The following is a 16,617-nucleotide window of genomic DNA, read 5'->3' on the forward strand; positions in this document are numbered from 1 at the left end:
TCACGCTCTTTCTTCTCATCTTTCTCCAGGGTCCTAATTATTTGTTTGACCTGGCTTTCCACAGGTGACCGCTTTTATAAAATGCCAAGTTATGATGTAGCGGCTGTATAAATAATTTATCATTTTTGCCAACCTAGCAGAAACTGCAGTGTTTTGAAATAAAATAAAAATAAATCTGTTTGGGAAAATGCATAACCATTGTATTTGACAGAAGAAAAAACTATATATAATAATTACTCAAGATTTCTGCTCTACGATATAAGTGAACAAACTGAATTGTATATCTGTATCAGTAGCTCAGTTACTTGTATTAATATTAATTATTTTTTATAAACTGTTCATTCTTGTATTTTGTATTCAACTGCAAATTAAATTCATGGTACAAATTTAAATTCTCCATTTCCAGTAATCATCTATCCCTTTCTCTCACTGCTTTAACAAACTGTAAAAATGATTAAGATTTTACCTGTAAAAAGACTGTAAATGCTAAAAACCCATTAATTGGTTAGCAGTAATTTCTCTGTATTTGTGGTCATTGTCTAGTTAAACCTAGTTAAAGGTTGGTCCATCAGTGATATCTGTATAACAGCTAATGAAATATGAAGTTTTACTGTAAATGTAAATTAAATCAATAAAATATAAAATGTTGCTACTGTATTTTTTTTATTTATTTATTTATTTATTATTATTATTATTATTATTATTATTATTATTATTATTTACAGTACATTTCTGGCAGCTTTTTCAAACTGTAGGAAGGAAATTCTACAAAAAACTATTTTAGGTGAATAATTCACACCATCCCAATGAGATCATCATCACTGAGGAAGTTCATGAAGTTCATTTGCTTGAGGCCTGTTTCACACTTCCTGTGTCTGAGAATAGCATTGTTTCACACTGACAGCGATTCAGTCATTTTCATCATTACTACTGTGACTGCACCGAGTATCTCATGGGGAGGGCAACATTTACATCCAAATGATCCAAAGAAATCAGATCCAAAAGTGAAGCTATAAACTGTTTAAAACATCTGGATTCAGTCATACTTACTGAATAGATTCTATTAGTGTCTCTCACTGTGCATTTCAACTTGCATCAATCTCAAAATATGTATGTTTTAAAACATTAGTAGAGTAGTTTGCTAAAATATATGTTGCTTCATTAAAGCATATTAACAATTATGTTGATAAATACACTAAAACAATTTTGTGTAGAATTTACTTTGAAACAGTTTCACTCTGAAATTGCTAGAAAATTTCACAAATAATTACAACAAGAAACATGAAAGTTTAAGACAGCATTTTTTTACAAACCAACTCCAGTGATATTTATTTTATTGAAAGCGATAATATTTTTTTACAGTGTAGGTCAGCAGTGCATTTTCAGTTTGTTTTTTATTGAGCTGAATATTGAAAAAAATATGCGCTGCACAAAAAACCTGCTTCTGGGACAGCGCAACACTGCTTTATATGAGTGCCCAAATATATAAGCATTGCTCACGCCTTACAGATGCAGAATATGTGGAACACACTAAAGATTTGGAGCATATGCTCAGGGCACAGAGTCATTTTACACATGCTTTTCATCCATAAAGAATAAACAGGACATTAATTGCAAGGTCAGTTCACCTGAAGCCCCTCTGGAAATCTCCTCATGTCACATCTCTGCTCAGGTCAGTGCCCTGACTGCCAGCAGAGGACAGAGGCAAATTCAGGACACACCACTGTGACTGCCTACAAACACCTTGAACAATATATAATTTCACTTATTTTAGGATGGACTTTATTAACAAAAAAATATGTTGGTGGTGATGGTCTCATAGGCAGTGTCCTGGCTTGTGGACCTTAGGGTTAGGGCTATATACATTTTTCTCCTACATGGTCACCATGATTTTGGATTATACCAATATTAGACCAGCAAGTAAAAATAGTGGCATGGCATTACAGTGTTTTCAGGTCATATGCATACATGCTCTAAAGATTTACTATTTCAGTAGCACTTTTACAGTATTCTTCTGCCCATATTGTATAAACAAATTATTATGTACAACGTTGTTTCAATCAATGACTTTTAGGTTGCTGTTTGATGAATGAAATGTGATGAGGCGGACAGGGTTATGAGGACACTGGATAAATAAATCTAATCCTAACCTTAATCCTAATGTTCCTAACCTTAACCCTAATCCTGTTAGGTGGCGCTTTGATTATCTGGGCATGATTTGAAATTTTCTGATCCAATTATTTTGTTCATATGGATCAGATTGCTTATTTCCTTTTAAAGATAATGACAAAGGATTATTTTTTTGTTATGTGTGATAAGAATTTTATAAGCATTTAAAGAGAATTGTATGAACAGATTTCAAGGTTGAATTATGCTCGCAAAAGAAGGACAAACCATATAGTTTTGTTAGCTGGACTACCTTAAAAGCACACACTAGATTTAATTTAGATCCACTCATGCATACACACAACTATAACTACAGTCACAGGCACAGAGGCGCTCTGTGAACATAAGACACAGTGAATTTGAGTGAACTGAGCTGTTGGAAGGTTGCCAGTGCTGACGAGATCCCTGAGGCCTGTGTTTGCCCTCCACATCACTCCAGGCTGCCAGAATTTCCCTGCTGTACTGCTGGAGCCCCATACTGATTAACAGCCAAACTATATAATTAAAAATGCATAATCACCTTTTGTCTCTGTGCACAAGAGAATCTCTTGCTAAATGTCTTGATGCACGTCTGTTCTCATTTATACAGACCCCCCGCTAACTAAAGGACATCAAAAGCCTGTTTGATCCCAAAAGCAAAGCTGAATGACTCACTGGCAATGTTTTGTCACAGTTAGAAAAATATATCAACTGTATTTTGGTAAAACAATTCACAATAAATTGATAACCTGCAACTATTACCGTAGCAAGCTATTTCTACCTGATTTAACTTATATTTTTACCAACATTTTTTTTTTTTTTTAATATGTATACATACTGGATGTTACAATTCTTTTCAGTGTGGCTGGTAAAATGAATACATTTGAATATATCCATGGCTACACAAGGTTCTAAAGTATTATCACACAAGCAAGAGTGCTGTTGTTCTAAATATCAGCTCTTTTGTTAATCACATGCAGCACTACATTGCAATTGATGTGTGATATTGGTAAATTCCTGAAGAATCCAGATTTTTGCATGTTATCAAGCAACAAACAGATCGGAACAGCATATGATACTGAAGTGGATCTTTAAAGTATTCTGTGCTCACTCTAAGTCGAGTTGAATCCCACTTTTTCCATTTCCATCTCTCTGCTCGCTAAGGAGAGAAACCCCAGGCCAAGTGATTTTGGAGAAAGAGGAAATGTAATCGGTTACTAACTTAACCTTGGTTTCCTTTCAGTCGGTTACGTTCGACGTTACGAACGGGATCTCGCCCGAGAGCCCAATCACCTTCAAGTGGTACAAAACGAGCCAATAGTACACAAAGTACCTTGGTCTGTGGAATTTGCATTGCGAGCTCCGCCCCGCAGAGCAGGTATATAATGAGCAACGCGAGCAACTTGCATTCAAGCTTTCGTTTCGGAGCCAAGCACATCGTTGCTGCTTCACCCGATTGCTACAAGCTAGAGTCAACTGGTGTTGATGTGACGGCACGATTCAGCGGTTTGTCTGGGTTTCCTGCGACAGCTCCCATTTTCCCCTGAGTGCTTCAACACCTCTGAAAGAGCTTATTTCCTTTCACAAAAGAGTACGGGCCTATTTGCGTCTTTTTAAAGATGTAATTTCGCCTGTATCTTTCTGGGTGCAGTCGATACATCGCTCATCATGACGGCCACGATCGCTGTGTCACGTGTCTGGGCATCCAGCACGCTGATATTGCGTTCATGGATGGCTCATGTTCTCATTGTGGGGACATGACCATCACGGCGTTGAGATCGAGACTCAATTACCTTAAAAGGCATAGAGTCCCCTCTGCCACACCCCGGTTGAGTTTCCGGATGAGTTTGCTGGACCCTCCCAGGCTCCTGACATCTCATTTGGGGCTCATGAAGAGGACCGTATGTCGATCGCCGCATCACAAGGCGGGCTTGAGTCCTCGGGAGATGAGGATTCGGCTGCGTTGGCACCCTCGGAAGTGCCAGCATTGTCCGAGTCTGATTTCAAGCTGAAGGCCGTGCTTTCCCAGGCAGCAGAGAGCATTGGGCTTGAGTGGAATCCTCCGCCCTGTCCAGAGATTGGTTCCTGGGGGCTGCTCATGCAGATCACCAGCACCCCCTTCTGGTTCCTTTCTTCCCGGAAGTGCACCAAAAAGTAACCAGTTCATGGAAGGCACCTTTAACTGCCCGAAACTGTTCTGGCACTTCCTCCACCCTCACTGCCCTCGATGGCATGGCGGCCAAGGGGTATGCTGGGATTCCTCCGGTGGAGTGTTCTGTTGCGATGCAAGTGTGTCCGCAGAGCGCCTCCACTTGGCATGGTGGTCCCAAACTGTAAGTTCTTGTAATTTACATTTACATTTACATTTATTCATTTAGCTGACGCTTTTATCCAAAGCGACTTACAATTGCTATATATGTCAGAGGTCACACGCCTCTGGAGCAACTAGGTGTTAAGTGTCTTGCTCAGGGACACATTGGTGTCTCACAGTGGATTCGAACCTGGGTCTCTCACACCACAGACATGTGTCTTATCCACTGTGCTAACACCACCCCATGTCCCAATTTCTCATCCAAACTTGTAAGTTCTCATCCACGCTTGTGGCCAAGGCTTGAAGAGCTGTGATTGGGCTCAGCTCCTCAACTCCCTGGTCTCCCAGGATGGCCTCTTTGGCGACACGGTTTTTTTGGCGACAGAGCTTTGCCCAGCAGTTTTCTGCCACCCAGAAGCAGTCTGAGGCCATCAGACACATCCTGCCCACGCAGCCACCTCAGCCTGCTCGTTGGCTGCGGCCTCCTCCACTCCCGCTCGGCCACAGCAGCAGCCTTCACCCAGGCCGCAGCGAGGAGATGGCTGCAAAAGGGTGGTGCAACCCGTCTCTGCCCCTAAGCCTGCCAAACGCCAGGCCAAGCGGCATTCCTGAGACTGGCAGCCCGGAGTTGGAGACGTCAGCTCATCAGGAGATGGTAGCAGGACCAGTCCTTCCCCCGGAGGAGGGCCGGGGGAGAATTCAGTACCGGTGGTACCCTAACCTTCACTAAAAGAGCTGTTTCCTCTACCTCCGGGTCCCAAGAGGCCACGAATGACAGTTGGCGATGTGCTTCCTCGCTGCTCTCGTTCTCCTCTCCCCTTGCCAGTTTCCATGCAAAGCTGGCTCAAGAACGCTTCGCCTTCTCATGCCCTCTTTGCTACTTGGAGTCAGAAGAGTGCCCGCACTCACCCCCGCTAAGGGACACTATGCCTCCCATGCCAGGGCTGTCTGCTCCACCGTGCTGCCCCACCGTGTTTACGCCTGTAGTCCCCTTGACCCCACTGGTGCGGTTTGGTCTGGCAGAAAGGTGTGAAGGCTCAAATATACTGCCAGTATTTCCAGGCAGTTGATGTGAAGGCGACTGGCCAGCTAAATGGCCATAATACGTTCTGGCATGACTGCCGTCCTCATTCAGGCTGACTCGATAGCTGTTCCCAGGAATGATATCCACTGGCTTGGGGACATTGTGCTCTTGGCAAAATTTAACCTGAGTCCCAGACATTCTAAGTGGCTGAGGAGGAAGGATCTGTGAGATGCTAGCTCATTCTCTGACTGGGCCAGGATGAGATTTAGAATGTGAATTTCCATCTGTCTCTGCAGGGAAAGAATAGCATCCATGCAAATTGTAAAAGTGGGAGAAGCTATGGACATTCAAAGGGGAAGGACAGTGTATTGATACACTACTCCCTTGAAGGTGGTAGGGGGCTATCTGGATGTAAAAGTAGGCATCTTTCAGATTCGGTGAAAAGAATCAGTCCCCTGGGCATACTTGCAAGAGGTTATGCTTCAGTGTATTCATCCTGAACAGCCATCTCATGAGGGCATGGTCCAGGTGACTCTGATCAAGGATTCCTTTTGGGGGAAGAGGACATATCGGCTGTAAAAGCCTGACTCACTCTGTGCTGGGGGAACCTTTTGCCAGCAAATTCATCACCTTGGCATGCCGGACATGTTTGTCCTTGGCAAAAACACACTATTTTAAAGGTTCAGTCTGAGTCCTAGACACCTCAGATGGGATAAGGGTAACATCCCATCAGTGTTGAACTGCCAAATCCTCAGACTGCACTAAAATCAGCCAGTTGTTGAGGTAATTCAGCACAGCCAGGGCTGTGTCCTTGTAAAGGTGCAAGGTCAGAAGGCTAGACCAAAAAGAAGTACCCCAAATTGGCACACTCCACCCCAAAACTTCCAGTGCATGTGAAAGTAAGTGTCCTTTAGGTTTATTGTGACAAACCAGTATAGAAGAAAGATTTGGGTTACACTTTATTATGATAGTCAACTTTATACATTCTACTAACTATAAGTAACTTTTTGAACACTACATGTCAACTAATTTTCATTAGTTTACAACTACACTTCCACTAACTCTCAGAGTAGACTGTTAGCTTAGGTTTATGGTTAGTAGAATATTTGATATACTTGCAAAGTTTCTCATAGTCAGTATGTTATACATTGTGTACCATTCAAAATAAAGTGTTAGCAGATATTAAGCAGACAGTCTACTAATACACTAGACTGCTAGTTAACATGTTGTTTCAAAGTTACTTACTGTTAGTGGAATGCCTAAAGTGGGCTATCAAATAAAGTGTTACCAGCTCTTTTGTGTGAAGTAATAGTGAAACACCCGGTAGGAAATGGTACCTGCTACCTGAAAAACAGGGTTTAGTCAAACAGACCCCTGAGGACATCCAGTAAATATGTACCGGGAAATATGTAAGGGAATTTTTAATGACCACAGGTGCATCTTTTCTGAAGGAAAGTTCCAGTATTTATAGAATAGTGTCCCCATCACTATAGTGGAGCATTAGGACTCACTCAGACTGCTGGGTAAGTACATCCTGCTGCCTCAATAACGCCTCTTCCAGCAGCAAACTAGTTTTCCCAGGAGGTCTCTCAACCAGGTTACTGGCCAAGTTCAACCCTGATTAGCTTCGGTGGATGACCAGTCTTGGGCTACAGGGTGATATGGCTAGGAAGAACAAGAAAGCTTTCTTCCTAATTTTTTATGTTTGAGTTGTTGAGCCACAAATGCCTCTTCACAGCTATCAAGCCATCTGCTTAGTAGCCTGAAGGGCTAATTCTGTGGCCCTACAAAGCTCCCTCGCCACTTTTAGGCTTTAATCCCTAGCCTTCATCCAAGTCTTTTAGCAGGTCAGCCTGGTATGCATGCAAAACAGACACTGACCAGCCACCACATAATCCTCACCAACTAAACTCAAAGTTATTCTACAAAGTTTAGTCAGCAGGGAAGGCCCCTGTCTCCAGGAGATCTAGAAAGAACCTAGGCAGCCTACAAAGAGCATGTGCTCATGTATTACTCTCCACATGTTTTTGTTTGCAATCCCAATCACCCTGTTGATGAATGGAAGAGCCAGGCCTCATAAACTCTGTTGATTTGATCTGCCAATCTACAGGTAAACCAGAGAGGGAATTATGTCTGTTATGTGTATGTGTGTGTGTGTGTGTGAGAGAGAGAGTTCTGCAGTTTAAACAAAGCTCCATCATTTACTCTGCTCACTAAAGCTTCAGTAATAATTGGGATCGAATAAATGGAGCATGATTCGTCAAACCATTCAAATATGGATCCCAGGCAAGCACAGAGCAGCTCCTGATACTAGGAAATTCAGTGACAAGGAATACAACAAAGATGAAGCAGAACTAAGAAATAATTATCTTATAGAGCTGCACATTCAACATTTAAAACCCCAAGAGAATGTGCTTGCAAAGAGATTAGATTAGATTTTTTACATTTTACAAGAAAATGTGGTCCATGCTGTGCAAAAGTATTTACCATAATGTTAGAGTTGCTGGTTTCTAGGGTATTGCCATGTTGTTTCTAAGTGGATACTGCCTATTACAGGTGAAAATGAAAATTCATATTTTGAATTTTGGTAACCAACCAGTTTTGGTGCCCATGACTCTCACTGTATGGACAAAAAACCCAAAGACATTTCCCAAAATATCTACTTTTGATCTCTATATTTTAGTATCCAGACATGGCTTGGGTCTTTCCTTCTGTGTAAATTTCTGGGATTTTTTTTAACCTGTTTAATCATCTGTCCTTTTTTTCAACAAGACACACAAGCTGATGAATCATCCATGTTTAATAATAATTGTGGTGGTTTTAATCTCAAACCTTCACCTTCTTTCCTGTTCATCTCTTTTTATCTCTTCTCCTGTCCTGCATATGATCTTGTGATGCATCCCGTTTCTCTCTGCAGTGGAGATCACTGCCAGACTCCTGCAGAGGCCCAGATGAGCAGATCCGAGCAGATCTCCACAGGAGCCTGTGCTGCAGACCCAACACATGTGGATGGCAGAAATTCACATCTCTGCATTGCTGCGTATGCTCCAAAGGACGTCTTCGGTGTGCAGTTCATTTAGCTACAGCAAATATTGGGCCTAAACACAGCTGTGTTTTGATTCACTTGCTGATAATATGAATAATTTCTTAGTATTTCACGGCTCTGTGGAATACTTGATTCTGATTGGCCAGTCACGACATTTCAAGGAATGTCATCCCTCAATAAAAAACGGTAAAAGCTGATAACACAGGCTCATCCAGGTAACTGAAGTTGCCGCTGTACTCTTGCTATGAACAGTTTTTATGCGTTTGTTTAGCTAATAAAATAGTAAAACCCGATTCAAAATGGTGGACAATTATTTAATTATGTCATTTTGGTTTTGTGGACTCGCTCTCTCGTTTCAAACAAACGCATGTGCTGCCATTTTGCTACAATTGTTTTGTACACTGTAATGTATTATAAGATAACTAACAAACTGATTTTTAAATATTTTCGTCTTAACTCTTTTATGGCCTTAATTATTCATGTGGTGAAATGTTGTGTAATAAGTGGTTTGACTGCACTGTTTCCCTTAAATTACATCTAGTTTGAACTTGCCAGTTGCTCTCAACTGCTGTTCATGAAAGCTTTGCGTTCACATATTTCAACTCAAATCAATATTTAGTATCCAATTATTTACTTATGTGGCAAGTAGTTGTGTATTTAGCTCCGCTTCACGTCGGGGTCCTGATCACCCTGTCAGGGTTTATTCTGAGATAACAACCAGCTGGATGTACATTATCCCTTACTTAGAGGAGTATGCTGAATGAAGCATCGCTATTATTATTATTAATTATATATAGGGTTAGAGATTTGGACAAACTCCTAACACTAAGTGGCATGCACCTTGTACTGCAGTCATTTAGTCTTCATACAGATGCTGAATATGTGTTTTACATCGACACAGCTATTGAGGTGAATTGAAGAAACACTGAATTGCTTGCTCATGTGTTTCATTCACTGCAGCTTCACAGTGGACATCTTGTGTTACACTGAAGTAGAACAGTACAATATGTCCATTATAATATCCATAACATTAAGTGAAATCAGAGAATATCATATTTCTGGTTTAGGAGGCATTACAGTATTTATAGTGCTGTGATCCATCAGTCAGAGACACGGGTGCGAACAAAGATACTCAGAAGCAGCTAACTGGAGAAGGGTACATATTTACTGGCTTCATAGCCAAACCATTTCTAATGTAAAAGAAACTCAGTCAATTTTTAATTAGTATTATATTTACAGGACCTTTTCATTACTTTCTTTATTACATTGTTTAAAAGAAAATGTCTAGCTTGCCTATTTGTCTTCAATGTGACAGTCAAACTAAAATAACAATATGAACTACGTGTGTGCTATATAGCAAGATTTCTGTGGACATAATGTACAGTAGCTTTGTGTGTGTCAAATCTTATTCAACAAGATTTATCATTTCAGGTTTGACGTCAGCATCGCTGATTCTCATGGGGCTGAAATGCATTTTTGAAATATGCTTTTAAGTTTTAATGCTGGTACATTCAGTAGAATTTGCCTCAGGAAATGAAGTACCCTGTTCACTAAAGATATGTGTATAAACGTTTAAAGGCAGAACAGCACAGTGTTGTGCTCTAAATAGAAGCGGTGCTGACTGGGAGCTGGTGCGATACTGCAGCTTAGATGTAGGTTCAGTAATCTGTTTTTTGGGAATGTCAGCCCGAGCTTTGGAGTTTATGAGACACATGACTCAGCAGCTTCATTGAAGGGATGAGTCAAGGAAATACATACACTGGTATGCTGCATTATGGGGATGTGATCAGGCCTCGAAAAAGCATAATTCCTTATGGTTATGACAGGAAAGAGAGGAAGTGCAGCAAGAGAACTTTTAGACGAGCAAAATATGAATACACTTGTTCAGAAGTGTGTTTTTTGATGTCAGTCTCGAGAAACCTAGCAAGTGTCATATCAACTAATTAATCAGCAAAATAAATCTGTTGAGAAAAGTCCCCAAACATCACATTATTGCACCAAATTTATACATTTCATGAAAATTATTGTAAAATTATTTGAATTGTAAAAGAGTTACTCTAATGTTATCATAATAGAAGTAATTATTAACATTAACTTTAACATTAACATTAACATTAAATTAACATTTCAATCTGGTTTTAAAGCCCTACACAGTACTGAATCTGCTCTTTTAAGAGTGTCAAGTGATATTTTCACTGAAACTGACTCTGGGAAATTAATGGCCTTAGTCTTATTAGATTTGAGTTCTGCATTTGACTTAGTTGACCATGAGGTCCTGTTGCGACATCTGGAGACATCCGTGGGTTTTAGTGTTTAGTGTTTTCCGTATTGGTCACCAATCCTCCACTAGTGTACCTCTGAACTGCGGAGTCCCACAGGGATCAATCCTCGGCCCCATGTTGTTTATTCTGTATCTGTTATCTCTGGCTTCCATCTTTAATAAATATGAAGTATCCTTCCATTTGTATGCCGACGATACTCAGATTTATTTTCCTTTAAAACATAATGATAAAAATGGTCTACAACCCTTGTTTGCCTATTTAAGTGATCTTAAACTTTGGCTTTCAAGTAACTTTCTAAACCTAAATGAAAATAAAACTGAAATAATTGTCTTCGGGCCAAAGGAAAACTGTGTGTTTGATGTTGAGCGTGGTTCTCTTGCACCGTATGAAACCCACTGCGCAGGAAATCTGGGCTTTCTGTTTGACCACAACTTAAAATTTGAGAAACAGATCAGTGCTGTTGTAAAGTCATGCTTTTTTCAGCTTCGCCAACTCTCTAAAGTGAAACCGTTTTTAACTCAGAGTAATCTTCAAATAGTGACTCACGCATTCGTAACATTACGACTAGACTACTGTAATTCACTTTACTTTGGTCTATCTCAGTCTTTTCTCTCTTGCCTACAGCTAGTGCAAAACGCAGCAGCTAGACTCCTCACTGGGACACGCAAGTATGAGTCGATCACCCCTATTTTATTCAAACTCCATTGTCTACCTGTTAAATTTAGAATTGATTTTAAAATTTTACTTTTTGTGTATAAAGCTCTTAACAATTTGGCCCCTCAGTACCTGACTGATCTGCTCTGTCCGTGCACTCCTTCTCGTACTTTGAGATCCAGCGATCACTGTCTTCTCATCTTGCCTAGGTCCAGGCTTAAAAAACGAGGTGACCGTGCTTTTGCGACTGCAGGCCCAAAACTTTGGAACAGTCTGCCTCTCTATATCAGACTGGCTCCTTCAGTTTCCATCTTCAAATCTTCTTTAAAGACTTTTTTGTTTTCTCTTAATAAATATTGTATTGTATTGTATTATAATACAGTAAAAATACCATATAGTAAAAAAATGGTAGTGTGCTTGACTAATTTCCTCAATAACAAAATGTACAGTACAACCAATTAATTAATGATCAAGTTAATTTAAATATTTACAAATTAAAAAGGCCTAACATTAAGATAATTCAAGGATATTACAGTATTGTGCTAGACTGCCTTTAATGTGTTCTGTACATAAATAAAAATAACTGTTACTGTAATTTTACATTGTAATGCAACAAAATATTACTTTTACTAAATGGTAGTGTGCTTGACTCATCAAAATTATGTTTTAAAAGTTTTAAATAGTTATGTTGTGTTTTTATGTTATTTTAATTCTCTTCTTTATTTCTTTTGTCCATTTACAGTAATAAGGGTTTTATTTGTGTCTTCACAGTCTGTTTCATTCTTGCTTCTAACAATGTCATAGAAATCAAGTCATAGTTGGTTTATTTAATAATGTAAAAGAGCTTATGCTAGTTACTGTAAGTGGACATTGAGGACGGGTCAAAGTTTCCCTGCTTTATAGAAGAGCTCCTGGAAGGACACATGACTCCTGTGGCTGTTTTCTGTCGTCGTTATATAAAAATATTCTGAATCTTTTATTTATATTCATGTATTCCATTTCAAAATAAGGTATAGTATATTGAAACATTTTTAACATTTGTGTTAAGATAATAATCATTTTTCAAAGGTAAGCAACAAAAATGACAAAAGCCAGTGATCATTTTCTCTGAAATACTCATGGTGGCTATGGCACAGATGTATGCAGGGTCCTCAGGGGAAATCCAGGCCGGAAATAATTATTTGCTTAAAAGAATGAATGTGAAAGAAGTGTTTGTGGCATCCGACACAGCGTTGGCTCAGCTCAGCTCTAGTTGAATGTGGCTGTGCTGGGCTGCTGCTGGTGATTGATAGAGGCCTGCATAAATTCTAGCCTGAAGCAGAGGAGGAGGGAGGCCTGATGGGAAATGAATCACACCATAAAACACAATCCAATACCAGAGGAGGGGAGCGCGTTCAGTGCCATAAACTGCTGTGCCAAACTGGACACCAATTAGCGTTCCTCTGAGGAAACGATTCAGCCCGGCATCATGTCTTCAAATCTTTCTGGTTTGTAAATGTGACAGTGACTGTTTTAAATGGGGTTTGTACCACTTAACCATAACCCGCCCTCAATTTTGGATTAAACATTAATATTAAACAACATGGGGGGGGGGGGTACTGTAATCAGTATTTATTCATATTTGAAGAGTTTATTTACAAAAACTTTTTCTTCTTGTTTTATTGTGTACTGTTGTGTTAGTTTTTTCAACCAAATCAAAATAACCCAACTGCAGTTTGACTAATATTAACTGGAATGCACAATGAAAAAAAACTTAACTTTTGAGAATTTTAGAAAAACTGAGTTTTCTGTTTTAACAAAATTAACTCTTTATTTATTAATATTAAATACTGTTAATAAAAATTCAACTGTTCATTGTAGTTCATGTCAGACTAGGCCCATTAAATAATATAATAACATTTTACAGTAAGGTCTCACTTGTTAACATTGATTAATGCATCGGCTAAAATAAACTAAGTATGCATTTTACAGCATTTATTAGTCTAGAATCATAAGTTAATGTTAGTTAATAAAAATGCTGTTGTTCATTGCTTGTTCACGTTAATTCAAAGTAAGTGCATAATATTAACAGATAATATTATAATATTATTATTATATAACAGATACAACTTTAATAAAAACATTTTTTTTAAAATTAAGTATTATTCATTATCAATATTTTAACTAAAAAATTACTAAATCATTTCAAAATCCACTAAGTTTTATTTCCTTATTTCTTTGCATAAGTGATGCATGCAGTCACACCCAGCGCCTCCTCTCTCACCCCTGCAGCGCTGCAGAGGACATCCCCGCTCCGTCCCACTGCAGCTGTTCCTCAGCGTCACGTGACTGCAGCCCTCGCTCTGACAGAGACCAGCTCTCAGCAAGCTGAGACTCACAGCTCAGTGCAGTTTCCATCCTCTGTGAAGCAGTGACACAGCTCAAGATCAATTATGTAATCTTCAGTTGTATGCCAAACTATTAGATTGGGAAAGCAAGAAGATCCACATTATTATCTCATTTGGAGTGTTTGATGGTCCATCTCCAGGACTGTGGGCTCTGTAGTTCTGTGTAGGAATATGACTTCTAAACATGATGTTTTAAAAACTAGAAGCTTTGTATCACGACTTAACAACCTCAGAGCTCATATGATCAGTCTGTGTCGAGAGTATTATGTGCAATTGTCTCTGTATGGAGAAAATGACTGAGATTTTTACTTCCAGAGCTTCACTTCACTTACATCTGGAATGTTGTGCTCAACTGTGATGACATCAGAATGGTTCGTTAAGGCATATACATATACACTAAGTAATAAAAAAAATTAAAAAAAAACATCAAGCTGAACACTGTGTCAATGCTAAAGAAAGAGCCCCATACAATGATGAAGAAGGCATGTTCTAGTGTTTTCATGACATCAAAACTCATTGCGAGCAAGTATGTGGAAAATAGGTGATAAATCATACAGGAAAAAGTGTAGTAGACCAAAAGATACATCTCATTGATAAGCAGAGTGCAAATGGTTAATAATTCAAAGTTTACAGCTCATGTCAGGGTATATTCTTTAGTTCGAAACATACACTTTCAATGGTGTCTGCGGGATGGTTGGCAATAGTTGTGGTGCAAATTTAATAATTCAGGGATCAAACATTGAATATTGAGTGATTAAATAATAATTATAAAGTTGAGAATTTATACCAACAAAACTATTTTTTAAATAGGTTAAATCAGGTGAATAGCTCTTTAGGGTAAAAACTGCAGAATACCTTTTTACTGTCAGTGTGACACACATTAATGTATTTAAAATGTCTCTTTAAATTATTTTTACATTTAAATTTGTTCATTTAGCAAATGCATTTATCCAAAGTGACTTACAATTGGGGAATACATCAAGCTAATCATCTTAAACAGACACATGAAGTGCTCGTAATACCAAGTTTCAAGCATTGTGCAAATAAGTACAGGCTAGACAGAGAAAGATTAAAGATTTTCCTGATAGGAGTTGGAAGATCATTCCACCAGCCAGGAACGGTGAACGAGAATGTTCTGGAAAGGGATTTTGTATAAGACTGATAACCAATGTTTTTTGTAGGATTATTTGATATATTTATGTCCATGTTTTACATCATTCAGGTGGTGTTCAGAAATGCTCTGTAAATCGGCTTTCTGGTGGGCCAGTATTACTTGTACGGATTCAACGTGCCCGTCGTGTACGAGTGTGATAGATACCCATGCAATTATATCCATTATTGGACATTACAAGATTACAGCCTTGACGAGTTTTAATCTTTTAATGTCTTTATAAAATATGGACACTCTTTGGGTCCCACTTTTATTAGGTGTCTTTACCTACGAGGCAAAAGATTGGTGGTGCGGTTGGGTTCAGGAGCTGGTTAAAGTGCAGAGGTAGGGTCAACACTGTAATTATAGATAACTACAGAAATCAGTTAAAGATGTAATTTTACATGCAGATCTTTTTTTATTATTATTACAATGTAAAAACCTGTCTACACAAAATAAGTGCATTGTATCTACTGTGTAAATTAAATGTGAGTATATAGAAGTTAAGTACTTGTAATAAAAAGTGATTCCCATTTTTGTGACACAATTCAACTCTTAACCGTAAATGAACCCTGTGTTAAACAGGGACAAACTGCCAGGCATCCTCTTCAAGCTAGCTTCCCTCTGTACAAAACAAATCCCTATATGCATTATTTCTTAACCTCTTTTCCCATTTTGTCTTCCATCTGCTTCCATTCACTTGCTCAGTCTGTTTGGCCGGCTCTAATCTTGTTAGACAGAGAACAGCTTTTTTAGTGATTAGGGTTGGTCATCCGGTGAATTTTATTGGCTGGCAATGGTGCGTATCGTATACATTTATCAGGAACAATTGGTCTGGCTAAGAGGGCTGCTCGCCTCACCTGACAGCAGAGAGAGAGAGAGAGAGAGAGATTGCTTTGGTTGACAGCAAATTAAAGATAACATCAAAGGAAATTATTGATTTGTCAGTTTGGCAGTCTCTAATTGGAAACTATCAGCTTGATTTTCAGCATTACATGCTAATTACAGCATTAGTCTGCATCTTTTACCAGTCGTTGGGTTTGATCACAATCATTAGGGCATTATGGGATTTAATTGCTCAGATGAAGATACCGCAACAGCCGACAGATAACCTATATAGTTTTCACTTAATTAAATGTTTCCATTACTACTGTAAGCCCAGACTGTGTGTGTGTGTGTGTGTGTGTGTGCGTGTGTGCGTGTGTGTGTGTGTGTGTGTGTGTGTGTGTGTGTGGACGCGTTGAAGCTCTCAGAGTAATTGCTTTCGTCACACTAGAGTCAGATGTGACCAGGTTAAGCCTTGAATCTGTGATCCTGAACCGCTCCATATAATGAAAATGTGTTTTTATCATGTCCTGACAAGGATAAAACATCCACCATCATCTTTGTGTTGCATATATTTTGTGGCCTTTGGCTTATTTTGATCATAGTGTTATCATACTATGTGTCAGTCATTTTTGGGTACTATTACATCCTATTCTCATTAATACCACTCTTAAAAATAAAGGTTACAAAAGGGTTCTCTTTTTCCACATAGATGACAAAGAACTGTTTTTGGTTCCCCAAAGTACCTTTTCCTTTCTTTAATTATTATTTTTAATTAATTATTTGTTTTATT

Source organism: Carassius auratus, chromosome 17 (genome assembly GCF_003368295.1).
Source record: "Carassius auratus strain Wakin chromosome 17, ASM336829v1, whole genome shotgun sequence".
NCBI classification, from domain to species: Eukaryota; Metazoa; Chordata; class Actinopteri; order Cypriniformes; family Cyprinidae; genus Carassius; species Carassius auratus.